Source organism: Pseudorca crassidens, chromosome 20, assembly GCF_039906515.1.
Source record: "Pseudorca crassidens isolate mPseCra1 chromosome 20, mPseCra1.hap1, whole genome shotgun sequence".
Classification (NCBI taxonomy): Eukaryota; Metazoa; Chordata; class Mammalia; order Artiodactyla; family Delphinidae; genus Pseudorca; species Pseudorca crassidens.
This window is the reverse complement of record NC_090315.1, coordinates 49,134,349-49,151,715: the sequence shown is the minus strand read 5'-3', so window position 1 is coordinate 49,151,715 and position 17,367 is coordinate 49,134,349. Positions and strand designations below refer to the sequence as shown.

Here is a 17,367-nt window from a genome sequence, read left to right as displayed (position 1 = left end):
AGAAATTGAAGTTATGTGCTAAAAATTTTAAAAGCACTTTATTGATTCAGTGTGGCTAAAGATACAGTAACAGGGAGTTCCTGTTACTGCATCAGAGTTCCTTATCATAAGCTTCCGCAGCGGACAGGAACTTAGGACAAGGCTATATCACAGTGGAACCCAATGAGGACTAATATTGTTAAAAAACAAAATTCAGCTGAGTAAATTTGAGGATATAATTGGATTTATTCAACAATTTATGACTCTGGCAGCATCCCATCTAGCAGACAGGAGTTTCAAAGAGCTTCAAAGACTTTTATAGGCAGAAGGGGGAGGGGGCTGGGAAGGAAGTGGATGGGTTCAGGTATGTCACCATCTTTTGGAGAAGGGGGGTGTTTATCATGCAGATTACCTCACCAGAGCTGATCAGGTAATTTCAGATAAACTAGTTAAAAGTCACATTCCTGGGAGAAGCTGAAACTACAATTAGGTTAGATATTAAGTCTTGATTTGCTGATGTGGGTTTAGCACAAGTGAGTGACTCAGTTTGGGCTTGTTCTTTTTTTTTTTTTAACAATGTGAACATAACACTGGTGGTACTTTTTTCTGAGTGAAAAGCACTCACTTAAAGCTTATAACAGTTTTGAAAATGGAGTGTTATTCTCAATCCACAGATCAGAATCTATGGGACACAAGCGAGGGGCTATAGGTGGGTAGAATTCTGAGATGGCCCCTAAGAATCCCTCCCTTTTAGGTATATGCCCTAAAACCCCTCCCTTCAATTGTGATTGAGTCTTGTAAATATGATGGACTGTCATTCTAACAAGTATTACGTTATATAGAAGAGATTTTGCAGATGTAATTGAGGTCCCTAATCATCTGACTGTGAGTTACTAAAAAGGGAGATTATTCTGACTGGGTCTGACCTAATCATGTGTGGAGTTAAAAGCCATTAGAAGAGATTTTAAGTGGGAGGGAGATTCTCCTGCTGACCTTGAGAAGTCAACAGTAACAACAGTAACTGTTTATGACAGGTCATTTGGTAAGGACCTGAGAATGGTCTGTAGTTGCTAAAAACGGTCCCCTGTTGTCAGTTGCCAAGAAAATGGGACTTCAAATGGCTGCAAGGAAATGAATTTTGTCAACAGACTGAGAGAGTTTGGAAGAGACTCTTTCCCCAGTTGACTCTCCAGATGAAGATGCAGCTGGCTGGTTCATTAGCAGGGGGTTTTGAAGATGGAATTTTAAGAAAAGGATTGGCAGGTATCTAAACACATATAGATCTAAGCTTTCATAAATGCTTCTCTGCCTTAAGTGTAGAGGAAGAAATTCTACTTGATAAGCCAGTAAGTTCTGCTGAAGTTTTCTTTTAGATTTTGGAGACAAGAATTTAACAACAACTTTGTGGTTTGTTACAAGATGTGTTTCAAAGCTGTAAGATTTTTTTTTTCTAAGAACTACTTGTCTGTAGAAAGCCTTATTTCTCCCCCATCATTTCAACAATGTTTACTTTCTTTCATAAATGAGACCTCTGTGAGACCATCAGCATTGAATGAGATACACATCGAACCATGTTCGGCATCTGGTTTCAATTATTTTAGATTCAAGTGATGATCTAAGAAAGGAGGAGCCTCAGCTGAATTAGTTTGATTCTTCTAACGGTTTGGACTCAAAGCACCTGCCCATTTTACCATCCGCCTTCAGATTTAGGTGAGATTAAGAACTTAAGGTAGAGAATCTTTGAGACTGTTACAGAAAATTTAAAAATTCAGGTCTTTGTTCGTTAACCGGTCAGATGGAATTTTGGGGTCAGAAAGAACTAGAATGGTAAATTTAATTGTAACTCAAGTTGCACCCAATATTTAAAGACTACTAAATGTGCACGATACAGTAAAAATTCACACGGTAAGAAATTACTAAATGTTTAGAAATCCACATTTTCACCTTTTTCTGTTTTTAGTACCCGCTCCCCGGGAGACAAAGTGGACTCAAGTTTCCGTTACCCCTTACCCAACAAGGGGTGGTGGTACTACACGCTTACCTTGGGGAAATATCTTTCACTTTATAACTGGACAGGAAAGTCGTTTGGAGAGAGAGAAGGCTAAAGGAAACGGAGGCCGGTGGCGTGACCCTAGCACAGGCCCACGGTTACTCTTGAGGAGACGGCCTCAGCCCCAAACCACCTGGACCACCTAACAGGACCGCTTTTCGCGCCGAGTCTCGCCCTCTGGCCATTATCACCACAGCCCGCCCACCCGAAGCCGTCGTCGTGGTAACGCTGTTTGGTCCCACCCCATCCCTTAGCCCCGCCCACCTCTTTTTATATTTATAGCCAGCCGGGCTTCGATTGGTCCATCCGTCCTTCACTCTGGGAGAGTTTCCGGGCTGCGGGACTCCGGAACTCATATTTAAATTTGTGGCGCCGGGAGTTCGTGAGGTGCGGAGTGGAGCTGGGCGTCTTGCTGGAGCCGACAAACTCGGTGGTGAGTGACCTTGAGGGGAGAAGGACGATAAGGGCGGCCGAGGTGCAGGGACGCTGAGTCAAACAAGCCGCCTCGAGATGGGGGGCTTCAGCCGGGCTGCTTCCCTCCCTGAGGCAGCCCCTCTGTTCGCTTCCTCGCAGCCTCTAGGTTCTTCTATCACGTCGTTTTCCTCGCGTGTCAGAGACAACGCGCCCGCCCCTCTTTTGTCGCCCCTGGAGGGAGGCTCCTCCTGACGCTCCCTTTTCCTCTTCTTTCGCGGTGTCTCTCAGTTCCTTCCCTCCCCAGTAGCAACCCTCCGACCCTGCCATGCTTACACCTCCCCCAAGCGTACTCGACTCTCCCGACCTCCATCCGACTCTCCCGACCTCCATCCGGCCTCCTGCTCCGGCTCTCCATCACCAACACTATCAGAAACTTTTTACCTGCCCTTGACAGTGTGGAAAAGACTCCTGAGCAACTTGAAGCGCGGTATAAAGCGCTACAAAAATGTAAGCTCTTGTCTCAGTTGTTGACTCGAATATGACGCATAGAAATTTTATACCGATTTCAGGGAGTTTTAAAGTCCACTTTGAAGTATGGATATCCGAAGGACTTCAGTCCAGTTCTAGAGGTTTATTTATATTTTTCTAAAAAGTAGAAGTAGTTAAACAGCGAAAGTAGCTAAGTGTCTTACTTGTAAAAAATGGCCGTCGTTTAATTTGAGTTCTTTTAAGATTTGTAGTTCTCAAGGAAGTGGGGATTGAGAAGGCTGAAGCAGTTGTATTAGTGTTGCCAAAGCAAACTTGTATTTGCTCCACCGTGCATAGTAAAGCCAATCTACTGACACTGGGTTGTGGTGAAGGAAAGTGCAGCATTTATTGCACGCACCAAGCAAGCAGTCAAGGTAGATAATGCTCAAAAGGCCCAAATTCGCTGATGGCTTTCAGGGAAAGGTTTTTAAAGACAGGATGAGAGAGAGGGTTGCGGGGTGTATGATCAGCTCATGGACATTCTTCTAATTGGTTGTTGGTGAGGTAATTGGGAGTCGATATCATTAAATCTTCTGCTTCCAACTGGTCTGGGTCATCATGCAGTTAACTTCTTCCACCTGGTGTGTGTTTCAGCATCTGCAAAAGAGCGCGAAGGATATAGCTCAGAACATTATCTGAGTTCCTCCCTTGAGGAGCTAAAGGTCCTTGACTTTGTTTTATGGCTGAACTATTATTATTTTGTCTTGCTTGATTGTTATCCTTTGTTTCTGTTTTTTCTCACTTCTGATTAAATTTTGTTCTTTGGGACTTGGGGAAGGCCTAGGAGGCTGAAGCTTTTCTACAAACTAGAGGCAGGTGGAGGACATGGGGGAGGGGAGAATCTGTGCTGGGAAGGCCCCATAGGATCCTACTCAGATACATTAGTAGCATAGCTTCAAAATGAGCACTGAGTTAAGAATTTTAGGGAAGACACTGAAAAGCTTTCTAAAGTTACAGGAAGGTCATTCACAGATGAGGGTATGGGCACACAGGCATACAGGAAGAACATTGGTAAGATTTTATATCTTTTTGAGTTAACATAAAAAGTAGGAAAATTCTTTTTTTATTTCAGAGTTCAATTTGATATTCAATTTTTACAAATTTTTTATTGGAGTATAGTTGATTTAGTTTCAGGTGTACAGCAAAGTGAATCAGTTATACATATAAAACTCTTGATCAACAGGGAGTTAAAATAATTTATGTGGCTTAATTTTTTGGATGTTTTATATTAAAATATTTTTTTTTTTTTTTTTTTTTTGCGGTATGCGGGCCTCTCACCGCTGTGGCCTCTCCCGCCGCGGAGCACAGGCTCTGGACGCGCAGGCCCAGCGGCCATGGCCCACGGGCCCAGCCGCCCCGCGGCACGCGGGATCCCCCCGGACCGGGGCACGAACCCACGCTCCCTGCATTGGCAGGCGGACTCCCTACCACTGCACCACCAGGGAAGCCCCCTCAAATAATTTTTATAAGAAAATACAAAGGACACAACAAAATGGAGGTAGAACCTGGAAGGAATAAATAAGGTAAAATTTTTCTCCTTACAGAAGAGCACAGGGACTTCCCTGGCAGTCCAGTGGTTAAGACTCCATGCTTCCAGTGCAGGGGAGGCGGGTTCAATCCCTGGTCGGGGAACGAAGATGCGGCATGCGCGGCCAAAAAAATAAAATAAAATGAAATAAAATAAGCCCTGACGACTCTAATAAAAAAAAAAGCACAATAGCTAATGTACCACTGAGGATAGATAACGACCACTTGAGAAAAGGATATTGGGGGAAGACTGATTTGCATTCACGAAGTCATAATCATATAACTTCTTTTAAAGAAGTTGTGGTTTCCTTTGGAAATACTACACCAAGCAAAAACGCAAAGCATGATGACCTGAACGCAATTTCACAGGCTCTGGACGCGCAGGCCCAGCGCGTCCAATATTTTAGAATATTTCAAATAATTTTATTTTATTTTTTTTCGCGGTACGCAGGCACGAACCTGCATCCCCTGCATCGGCAGGCGGACCCTCAACCACTGCGCCACCAGGGAAACCCTAAAATAATTTTTATTGTGAAAAAATAACGTGTCCTGAATATAATTTCTATTGTCAAGCATTATTTTTTCACAGTAGAACTTTAGTTCACCTGAAACTTAGTTTGTGTATGATGTGATAAATAGCTTTTACCAGAACCCTTTCATTGTTCCGTTGCTGTTGAGAAAACCTTGGCTCATGGGCCAAATCTGGCTCACCATCTGTTTTTGTAAATAAAATTCTGTTGGAACACAGGCACATCCATTTGTTTACTTGTTGTCTGGCTGTTTTTGTGCTACAACGTCAGAGTTGAGTAGTTGTGACAGAGACTTACTATATGGGCTTCAAAGCTTAATATATTACTGTCTGGCCCTTAACAGAAAAACTTTGCCAACCCCTGAAATATGACATCCTTTCCTCACCAATTGGATAATGTCATGTTCCCATATAGCTTCAATATATATGTGTTTTGTTTTTGACCTTTTCTAGTCTATCACATGTGTCTAGCTCTGCACATATAGCAGTGTTTTAAGTACTTTAGTGCTAAAATAAGTCAATATCCAATAGGTTAACTGCTTCCCTTACTCCCTATACCAAGTTGTTCTTTGCCTTATTTATTCTTGGCCCTTGGATCCTTCATACTTTTTTTTTTAATTTATTTTTTTAAATTCATTGATTTATTTTTGCGGTACGCGGGCCTCTCACTGTTGTGGCCTCTCCCGTTGCAGAGCACAGGCTCCAGACGCGCAGGCTCAGCAGCCATGGCTCACGGGCCCAGCCGCTCTGCGGCATGTGGGATCTTCCCGGACCAGGGCACGAACCCGTGTCCCCTGCATCGGCAGGTGGACTGTCAACCACCGCACCACCAGAGAATCCCTGTAAGTGTTTTTTTAACTTGAAAATGTTTTTAGTTAATATATATTCCTTTAAAGGTGTGACTCATGTTTTGTATTATGGCCGACTTGGCCCTTTCCTTCCTTACCTCTGTCACATCCAGTTCCTTGCCTAGATGTTTGGAATCTTGTCTCTTCTTCCACATCTTTCAAAGCATCAATCCCCACTACTCCACTCCTCTTTAGAGTCAGCTCTGACCTCAGCCTCACTTGGGGCTTAAGGTTAAGTGTTTTGAGAACAGTGGGAGTAGCGGCATGTGACCATAGAAGGAGGGGCCTGAGAACTGGACCCAAAATGACAATCAGTTTTGGACAGGGAAACGTAGGAGATGAGTAGGAAAAGACAGACAAAGAAACAGAACACATGGGAGAAGCCCATGAGGGCATTTGTGTGCACCCAAAAGAAAATGTGTGGGAATGTACCTGCAAAATTAATCTTAAAGGAACCATGTTTTGTGCCAAAAAAATATTAATTCCCTATGTGACCTCAGGCAGTTTTTTTCATCTAGAACATAAGCTTCTCCTTAAGATGAAGGGGTAAACCAAGTTGATTTCTGAGAACCTTCCAGAGCTAAGATACTGTGACAACGACTGTGGGTCACAGAATTGATGTGAGTGAATGGACTGCCTTTAATGAGTCTAAACCCTCAGCCCAGGGAGCAGAGATCCAGGGATGAACTGGAGGGTAGGGAAGTGGAGGAGAGAGGAACTTGAGTACAAAACTTTGTGTACATGTGCACTTCTCTGACAAAGGGTCCAGAACTATCAGCGGGGTCGGTGGCTCAAAGGGTCTGAAGACCTGGATCTTGGAGACTTTTCTGTTTTGGAAACTGCATGGCTCCAAGACCACCAAACGCAGCCCTCACCTTCCCTTCCAGCTCCCAGTAAGTCAAAATCTATTGATCCAGGGAGAGAGGAGGTTTTTCGTTAGATATTTGGAGTCATTCTTATCTTTGTTCTCCTGTATGTAATGTCTTTTATTTTTTTTCCTGGCTGCTGCTTTTTTAAAAAAGTCGGTTTTATTGAAGCTTAATTTACATATGGTAAAATTCACTTTTATTAGGAATATAGTTCTTAGAGCTTTGATAAATGTAAACAGTTGTAAACTACCACCATAATCAAGATATAGAAATCTGTAAGTTTATAAAGTTCTGTCATGCTCCTTTATCAATTCTCAGACCCCATACCTATCCTCTAGCAATTGCTGATCTGATATCTGCCACTATAGGTTTGCATTTTGAGAGCATCATGTTAATGGAATTCTGTATGCCTTTTATGTCTGGCTTCTTTAACTTAGCATAATGAATTTAAGATTCATCCACGTTGTTGCATGTATCAGTAGTTTATTCCTTCTTATGTGTGAGTAGTACTCCATTATACATATGTACCATAATCTGTTTATCCATTAGCCAGTTAATGGACATTTGGGTTGTTTCCAGGCTTTGGCTATTAGCAATATAGCTGCTCTAACCATTTGCCTACAGGTCGTAGATCTTTATTTTTGCTGGGTGACTACGTAGGAATGAAACTACTAGGTCATATGATAAGTGTATGTTTAACATTCTAAAATACTGCCAAACTTTTTTCCAAAGTGGCTATTCCATTTGTTTTCCTATCCGCAGCACATGACAGTTCTAGTTATTCTACATTCACATCAGCTCTTGATGATGTTAGTAGTTTAAATTTAACTCTTCCATTCTATCAGTGTATATTGATGTTTCACTGTAGTTTAAAAAAATTTTTTTTTAAAAATTTTGGCTCTGCTGGGTCTCTGTTCTGGCACAAGGGCTTCTCTAGTTGCGGCACGCAGGCTTAGTTGCCCCCCCGCCCCGGCATGTGGGATCTTAGTTCCCCAGCCAGGGATCGAACCCACATCCCCTACATTGGAAGGCGAATTCTTAACCACTGGACCACAAGGGAATTCCCTCATTGTAGTTTTAATTGCATTTCTCTGAGGACCAATGATGTAGAGCATCTTTCATGTATTTATTTTCTATATGTATATCTCCTTTGGTGGAGCATTATTAAAATCTTTTGCCTATTTTTTGGGCAGCTTTATTGTGTTATAATTAACTACAGCAAATTACATATAATTAATTCATAGTTTGATATGTTTTGGCATATGGATACACCCATTAAATCATCACTACAATCAGATTAATGTACATGCTACAACATGGATGGACCTTGAAGACGTATGCTTAGCGAAAGAAGCCAGTCACAAAAGGCCACATACTGTATGAGTCTGGTTACATAAAATATCCAGAATAGGCAATCCATAGAGACAGAATGTAAATTAGTGGTTGCCAGGCACTGGGACAGGGGAGAATGGGGAGTGGGTATGGGGTTTTTTTTTTTTTGGAGTAGACATGGGGTTTTGGGGTCATGATGAAAATATTTGGAATTAGATACTTGTGATGGCTGCTTAGGTTGTGAATATTCTAAAACTACTGAACTGTGCAATTTAAAAGGCAAATTTTCTGGTATGTGAATTATATCTCAATAAGGCTGTTCAAAGAAAGGGAAAAAACTACTAGTTGTGATCCATTTATGGGTTATTCAAATAGCATTGTTTATAATTGCAAATACATGGAAACTAACTTAATGTCCATCAGTAGACGAATGAATATAGGAATGGTTGCATACTCTCAGAATGAAAAAGTGAAGAAGGTATTAAAATAATGAAGTGAAATATGTATCAGTATGATGAACCTCACAGTCATAGTTTGAGCAAAAAAAAGATTGCAGAGTAATCTCTAACAGGTATAATACCAAATTAAAGTTTAAAAATATGTTGTAGAACACAATATAATTTATTAAAAGTATAAAATTGAACATGGGGATCATAAACATCAGTTTCCAGGTAGTAATTAGTTGTGGAGATAACTAGTGGCATTTACTTGTAGTGGAGGAGGGCAAGAGAGGAAGAATGTCATTAAGGAAGAATTTATAGTGTGTTTAAGCTGTATTTGGCAATGTGTTATTTCTTAAGCTGTATGATAGGTATATAGGAGTTAGTTTTACTTGATTTTTGCTTTTAGAATATTTCAAATAATTTTTATTTTATTTTATTTTTTTTTGCGGTACGCGGGCCTCTCACCGCTGTGGCCTCTCCCGCCGCGGAGCACAGGCTCTGGACGCGCAGGCCCAGCGGCCACGGCCCACGGGCCCAGCCGCCCTGCGGCACGCGGGATCCCCCTGGACCGGGGCACGAACCCACGCCCCCTGCATTGGCAGGCGGACCCCCTACCACTGCACCACCAGGGAAGCCCCCTCAAATAATTTTTATAAGAAAATACAAAGGACACAACAAAATGGAGGTAGAACCTGGAAGGAATAAATAAGGTAAAATTTTTCTCCTTACAAAAGAGCACAGGGACTTCCCTGGCAGTCCAGTGGTTAAGACTCCATGCTTCCAGTGCAGGGGAGGCGGGTTCAATCCCTGGTCGGGGAACGAAGATGCGGCATGCGCGGCCGAAAAAATAAAATAAAATGAAATAAAATAAGCCCTGACGACTCTAATAAAAAAAAAAGCACAATAGCTAATGTACCACTGAGGATAGATAACGACCACTTGAGAAAAGGATATTGGGGGAAGACTGATTTGCATTCACGAAGTCGTAATCATATAACTTCTTTTAAAGAAGTTGTGGTTTCCTTTGGAAATACTACACCAAGCAAAAATGTAAAGCATGATGACCTGAAAGCAATTTCACTAATGCATATTTTGTAAAGTGGTTCTGCTCTCAGAAGTCAATCAAGTAGTCTCGGAGGAAAACAAGGATGTGGGGTGTGAGGAAAAGCCATAAGGAGATCTTTCTTACATGGCAGAGGAGCTCAGTTAAAAGGTAATCACCTAATCAGGAGGTCCCATGAAAAACAGATAACACAGCTGAAACGAGGGTAACTTGAATGGTTTCTAGTTTATTGGTATCAGTCCCTATTCTGGTTTTAGGGAATTATAAAGGTTTGATCCCTGCCCTCAAGGAGGATAGGAATTTATTCTAACTACACCATCAAGCCTGTTACCTGGAAAGATAAATTTTTGTAGAGAGAGCTTTATAGGAGTTGTAAATTCAGAGTGCTAGGGTCATTTAAAAAGCACTACTCACAGAGAAATGAAGCAAACAGGAGGCCCAAGGGACTTCCAGAAACCCAGACCTGCAGAATATGGATAGAAATTATTAGAACTCTGTACAGCTTCTTAAATTTAGAGACAGTCTCTGGTGTGGGTTGAATTGTGTCCCCCCCGCCCCAAAACATGTTTAAGTCTTTGACCCTTGTTATTTGTGAATATGATTTTATTTGGAAATAAGGTTTTTGAAGATTTTATCCAAGTTAAGATGAGGTCATACTGGATTAGGGTGGGTCCTGATCCGGTGTCTGGTATCTTTATAAGAGAAAGAAGAAGGAGATTTGAATAGAGACACAGAGAGCACACACACACTGAGGGAAGATTCTGGCCATGTGATGATGGAAACAGATTGGAATTATGCAGCTGCAAACCAAAGAACACAAAGGATTTTCGGCAACCACTAGAAACTAAGAAGAGGGAAAGAGGGAGCCTTCTCTCAAGTCCTCAGAGGGAGCATGGCCCTGCTGCTACCTTGATTTCAGACTTCTAATCTCCAGAACTGAGAGAGGATAAATTTCTGTTGTTTTAAACCTCTCAGTTTGTATGGTAATTTGTCATTGCTGTCCTAATACATTCTTCATCTTCATTACTTTTGCTAGTCACTGCCTAGTTCCCTACAGCAATTAGCAATAAAATACTTTAAAATGCAAATGACTACTGTGCTTGCTTGGTGAGACATAAATTAAAAGAAGAACACTGGGCAGGTAAGATTTTTTGTTTTTGCATAATGGAGGAAAAGATAACGTAAAATACCCTCTCCTACAAACATATATATAAAAAAGTAAAGTCCCCAGGGTCCAGAAACAAAGTGCTGGAAGAAAAGAGCAGTAAGCCTGCAGGCTGATCAAATTGCTATACTGAGAGTAAGGAGATACAGGTCTCAGTAATAAAGAGGCTTGACTTTTGTTTTTTTTTAATTAATTTATTTTTGGCTGCATTGGGTCTTCGTTGCTGTGCACGGGCTTTCTCTAGCTGTGGCAAGCGGTGGCTTCTCTTGTTGCGGAGCACAGGCTCTAGGGGTGCAGGCTTCAGTAGTCGTGGCTCGTGGGCTCTAGAGTGCAGGCTCAGTAGTTGGGCCGAATGGGCTTAGTTGCTTCACGGCATGTGGGATCTTTCTGGACCAGGGATCGAACCCGTGTCCCCTGCATTGGCAGGCGGATTCTTAACCACTGTGCCACCAGGCAAGTCCCGAGGCTTGAGTTTTAGAGGCATACAGCCTCAAGAGATGAGGTCTTGGGGTCCTGAAGAGTCAAGTGGTTAGAAATCAGATCCCTGCAATTGGCCCTTCTTTTTTTTTTTTAAATTTATTTATTTATTTTGGGTGTGCCAGGTCTTAGTTGCGGCATGCGGGATCTTTTAGTTGTGGCATGCAGACTCTTAGTTGTGGCATGCATGTGGGATCTTGTTCCCCGACCAGGGATAGAACCTGGGCCCCCTGCATTGGGAATGCCGAGTCTTACCCACTGGACCACCAGGGAAGTCCCTGGCCCTTCTTTTTTTAATATAATTACTAACATATTAACAATTAAAAATATGTTGATTTGATATTTACCATCTTATTATTTGTCTCATTTTTTTTCTTTTTTGCTTTTTGTTGGATTGATTTTTAAAATAATTTCATTTCCCCCCTCTGTTCTATATTCTTGATTTATCAAATCTGTCATTGCCTTACATTTACACTCATGTTTTCATATTTTGCTATTATTTTATATTTTAATTTTCTAGATGTTTAAAATCCCCTATGACGTTACCGTTATTGTAGATTCACCTTTTTTTTGTGACTTTTCATTCCTTCCTCTCCTACCTTCCATTGGTGGGATCATTTTCCTTCTGCCTGAAGAATGCCCTTCAGTATTTATTTGAATATGGATTTGTTGCGGACAGAGTCTCATAATTTTTCATATATCTGAAAAAAGTCTTCATTTCACCTCCATTGATGAAGGGTAGTTTTGTCAGTTATGGATCGATAGTTGGAATTACACCCTCAAAGGGATGGGAAAACCAATAGTCTTCTGGTCTCTACTGTTTTTCCTTACAAGTTAGCTATCAGACTTACTTCTACACCTTTAAAAGGAACTTACCTCTTGGACTCCGTTTAAGCCTTTCTCTTTTAGATTTTCAGTAGTTTTATTATGATGTGCCTAGGCTTATATATTTTTTATAATGCATACTCTTTATCCTTTTGTAGGGTTGAATCATGGCTTGATATATTTTTACCAGTTTTGTAAAATTCTTGATCAGTTCTTCTCAGATATAGCTTCTTCCCCATTCTCTCCCTTTACCCCAGTAAGTTCTCTTGTCCCATTTTCAGTCATTTTCTATCCCTTCCCCTCCAACCCTAGGCAACCACTATTGTGCTTTTTGACTTTATAGATTTGTTTTGACTTTCTCTAATGTCATATAAATGAAATTATACAGTATGTACTGTTTTGTATCTGGTTTCTTAGTATTATGTTTTTGACATTAACTCCTATTTTAGTGTGCATCAGTATTATGGTATTTCTATGGAATGAAATTCTTTTTTTTTGCTGCGCCGCATGTGTTGCGGGATATTAGTTCCCCACCCAGGGATGGAACCTGTGCCCCCTGCAGTGGAAGCGCAGAGTCCTAACCACTGGACCACCAAGGAATTCCCTGGTGTTTCTGTATCTATATTTATATATTATAATTTATCCATTCATACGTTGATTGACATTTGGATTGTTTCCAGTTTGAAGCCATTATAAATAAAGCTGCTGTGAACATTTGTATGCAATCTTTGGGTTAAGTATCTAGGAAGTGGAATTGCTGGATCACACAGTAATTGTTCAATTTTATAAGAAACTGTCAAACTGTTTTCCAAAGTATTTATATGATTTTATGTTCCCTTCGGGAATGTATGAGAGTTGCAATTCTCCATATCCTTGTCAACACTTGGAACTATTAATTATTTGAATTTTAACTGTTCTAGTGGATATTTACATCTCTTTGTGGTTTTAATTTGTACTTTACTGGTGTCTAATGACATTGACCATTTTTTTATGTGTTCATTGGGTATTCAGGTAGTGTTCAGGATGTGTCTTTCCAAATCTTTTGCCAATTTAAGAACTGGCTTGTCTTCTTTTTATTGAGATATAAAAGTTCCTTAGGGGCTTCCCTGGTGGCGCAGTGGTTGAGAGTCCGCCTGCCGATGCAGGGGACGCGGGTTCGTGCCCCGGTCCGGGAGGATCCCACATGCCGCGGAGTGGCTGGGCCCGTGGGCCATGGCTGCTGGGCCTGCGCGTCCGGAGCCTGTGCTCCGCAACGGGAGAGGCCACAGCAGTGAGAGGCCCACGTACCGCCAAAAAAAAAAAAAAAGTTCCTTATATATTCTGTATAAAAGTACTTGGTCAATTACACATGTTCAGAATATCTTCTAGTCTGAGACTTGCATTTTCATTGTTTAATGATGTCTGTTCTAGAGGAGAAGTTTTTAATTTTGATGAAGTCCAGTTTATCCGTTTATAATTTCATGATTGATGCATTTTGTGTCATAAGAAATCTTTGTCTACCTCAAGGTCACAAAGATTTTCTTTCTGGGATTTATAGTTTCAGCTTTTGTATTTAGATCTCTGATCTATTTTGTGTTAATTTTTTTTTTTTTGCGGTACGCGGGCCTCTCACTGTTGTGGACTCTCCCGTTGCAGAGCACAGGCTCTGGACACGCAGGCTCAGACATCAGACATCAGAAGCAGACATCAGAAGTATGCTCAATAATATAAAGGGAAATTTGTTGTGATAAATTAAGAAATAGGAAATCTCACCAGAGAAGTAGAAACTATTTTTAAGAAGTGGTGTGGGACTTCCCTGGTGGCGCAGTGGTTAAGAACCTGACTGCCAATGTAGGGGACACAGGTTTGAACCCTGGTCTAGGAAGATCCCACATGCTGTGGAGCAGTTAAGTCTGTGCACCACAACTACTGAAGCCTGTGCACCTAGAACCCGTGCTTCGCAACAAGAGAAGCCACCACAATGAGAAGCCTGCGCACCACAACGAAGGGTAGCCCCCGCTCAGGGCAACTAGAGAAAGCCTGCGCTCAGCAACAAAGACCCAACTCAGGCAAAGATAGATAAATAAATACATTTATTAAAAAAAAAAAAAGTGGTGGGGAATTCTAGAGTTGAAAAAAACAGCACCCCCCACCCCCCAAATCAGTAGATGTGCTTAACAGCAGATTCACGTAACAGGAGAGTTAGTGAACTTGGAGACAGACCAATAGATCCAATGTGAAGACAACAGAAAAAAGACTAATCAAAAGTGAACAGATGGGAACTATACTCAGTATTTTGTATAAGGGAAAAGAATCTGAAAAAGAAATGTATACACATATATATGTATGTATATTAATCTGAATCACTGTGCTGTATACCTGAAACTAACATGACATTGTAAATCAACTATACTCCAATTAAAAAAAAAGTGAACAGAGCCTCAGTGACACATGGAACAATATCAAGATATCTAATACACACCTAATTTGAGTGCCAGAATAAGAGGCCAAAAGAGGGGCAAAACAATAATAAGAATATGAAGAGACAATGAAAATTTACTAAATGAGGTGAAAGACATAAATTTACAGAGTGCAACAAAAAGCAGGGCAAATACAAACAAAATGACAGCAAGGCTTGAGATTGTAGTCAAACTGTTTGAAAACCAAGATTAAGAGAAAATATTTAAAGCATCTAGGGTAAAATGACACATTACTTATAGAACAGAACAGTATGAATTGGCATTCATTTTTCTCATAAACAGCAGAGGCCAGAAACCAAAGGAATGATGTCTTTAAAGTATTGAGAAGGAAAAAAAAAAAAACCAAACCAAACCCTTGTAAACCTTCATTCTCTCTTCAGCAAAAATATCTTTTGAGAATGAAGGTCAAATAAAGCATGCTTTATTTATTTTTTTGGCTGTGCCACATAGCATATGGGATCTTAGTTCCCTGACCAGGGATTGAACCCGTGCCCCCTGCAGGGTAAGCGCAGAGTCTTAACCACTGGACCACCAGCGAAGTCCCCAAATAAAGCATGTTTTAGATAAGTAAAAACTTAGAGAATTTTCTGCCTGCAGGTCTTCACTATAAGGAATGCTGAAGGAAGTTCTGAAATACCTCGGCACCTTTCTTGAGAATCAATCAACCTAATGTGCATTATTCTATTCCTGGACTCACTATTCTGCTGATTTATATGGCTATCCCTTATGCTGCTGCCATATACTGTTTTGAAATTAGGTATAATAATTCTCTAAGTCTGTAATACTTAATATCTAGTAGTGTCCCTCTTTTATTTATTATTAGTCATCCATTTTATACACATCAGTGTATACATGTCAATCCCTGTCTCCCAGTTCATCACACCACCACTCCCACCCGCCACTGCTTTCCCCCCTTGGTGTTTATACGTTTGTTCTCTACATCTGTGTCTCAATTTTTGCCCTGCAAACCGGTTCATCTGTACCATTTTTCTAGGTTCCACATATATGCGTTAATATATGATATTTGTTTTTCTCTTTCTGACTTACTTCACTCTGTATGACAGTCTCTAGATTCATCCACATCTATACAAATGACCCAATTTCATTCCTTTTTATGGCTGAGTAATATTCCATTGTATATATGCACCATATCTTCTTTATCTATTTGTCTGTTGATGGGCATTTAGGTTGCTTCCATGACTTGGCTATTGTAAATAGTGCTGCAATGAACACTAGGGTGCATGTGTCTTTTTGAATTATGGTTTTCTCTGGGTATATGCCCAGTAGTAGGATTGCTGGGTCATACGGTAATTCTATTTTTAGTTTTTTAAGGAGTCTCCATACTGTTCTCCACAGTGGCTGTATCAATTGACATTCCCACCAACAGTGCAAGAGGGTTCCCTTTTCTCCACACCCTCTCCGGCATTTGTTGTTTGTAGATTTCCTGATGATGTCCATTCTAACTGGTGTGAAGTGAGACCTCATTGTAGTTTTGATTTGCATTTCTCTAATAATTAGTGATGTTGAGCAGCTTTTCATGTACTTCTTGGCCATCTGTATGTCCTGTTCGGAGAAATGTCTATTTAGGTCTTCTGCCCATTTTTTGATTGGGTTGTTTGTTTTTTTAATATTGAGCTGCATGAGCTGTTTATATATTTTGGAGATTAATCCTTTGTCCGTTGATTCATTTGCAAATATTTTCTCCCATTCTGAGGGTTGTCTTTTCGTCTTGTCTGTAGTTTCCTTTGCTTTGCAAAAGCTTTTAAGTTTCATTAGGTCCCGTTTATTCTTGGTTTTATTTCCATTACTCTAGGAGGTGGATCAAAAAAGATCTTGCTGTGATTTATGTCAAAGAGTGGTTTTCCTATGGTCTTCTCTTAGAGTTTTATAGTGTCCAGTCTAACATTTAGGTCTGTAATTCATTTTGAGTTTATTTTTATGTATGGTGTTAGGGAGTGTTCTAATTTCATTCTTTTACATGTAGCTGTCCAGTTTTCCCAGCACCACTTATTGAAGAGACTGTCTTTTCTCCATTGTATATCCTTGCCTCCTTTGTCATAGATTAGTTGACCACAGGTGCATGGGTCTATCTCTGGGCTTTCTATCCTTTTCTATTGATCTATGTTTCTGTTTTTGTGTCAGTACCGTATTGTCTTGATTACTGTATCTTTGTAGTAGAGCCTGAAGTCAGGCAGTCTGATTCCTCCAGCTTCGTTTTTTTCCCTCAAGACTGCTTTGGCTATTTGGGGTCTTTTGTGTCTCCATACAAATTTTAAGATTTTTTGTTCTAATTATGTAAATAATGCCATTGGTAATTTGATAGGGATTGCATTTAATCTGTAGATTGCTTTGGGTAGTATAGTCATTTTCACAATATTGAGTCTTCCAATCCAAGAACATGGTATATCTCTCCATCTGTTGGTATCATCTTTAATTTCTTTCAACAGAGTCTTATAGTTTTCTGCATACAGGTCTTTTGTCTCCATAAGTAGGTTTATTCCTAGGTATTTTATTCTTTTTGTTACAATGGTAAATGGCAGTGTTTTCTTAATTTCTCTTTCAGATTTTTCATCATTAATGTATAGGAATGCAAGAGATTTCTGTGCATTTTTTTTTTTGCGGTACGCGGGCCTCTCACTACTGTGGCCTCTCCCATTGTGGAGCACATGCTCCGGACGCGCTATGTTGAGGTAGGTTCCCTCTATGCCCACTTTCTGGAGAGTTTTTATAATAAATGGGGGTTGAATTTTGTCAAAAGTTTTTTCTGCATCTATTGAGATGATCATATGGTTTTTAATTCTTCAGTTTGTTAATACGGTGTATCACATTGATTGATTTGCGTATGTTGAAGAATCCCTG

General features: G+C 40.5%; 1 protein-coding gene and 1 long non-coding RNA gene across 4 annotated transcripts in view; one reads left to right on the top strand and one right to left on the bottom strand.

Moving 5' to 3' along the window:
• The window catches only part of VAC14 (VAC14 component of PIKFYVE complex), a 207,416-nt gene that overhangs the window by 99,093 nt on the left and 90,956 nt on the right, over positions 1-17,367 (bottom strand). The window lies entirely within an intron of this gene.
• LOC137215608 (uncharacterized) overlaps positions 2,362-17,367 on the top strand; it is an 88,509-nt gene continuing 73,503 nt past the window's right edge. Inside the window, exons 1-3 of one of the 2 annotated variants that reach the window (XR_010939346.1) lie at positions 2,376-2,462; positions 5,720-5,869; positions 10,284-10,393. This is a non-coding gene — a long non-coding RNA (uncharacterized lncRNA). Of the gene's footprint in view, positions 2,463-5,719; positions 5,870-10,283; positions 10,394-17,367 lie in introns of those variants that run through there. The other variant, XR_010939347.1, reaches the window with a different exon arrangement.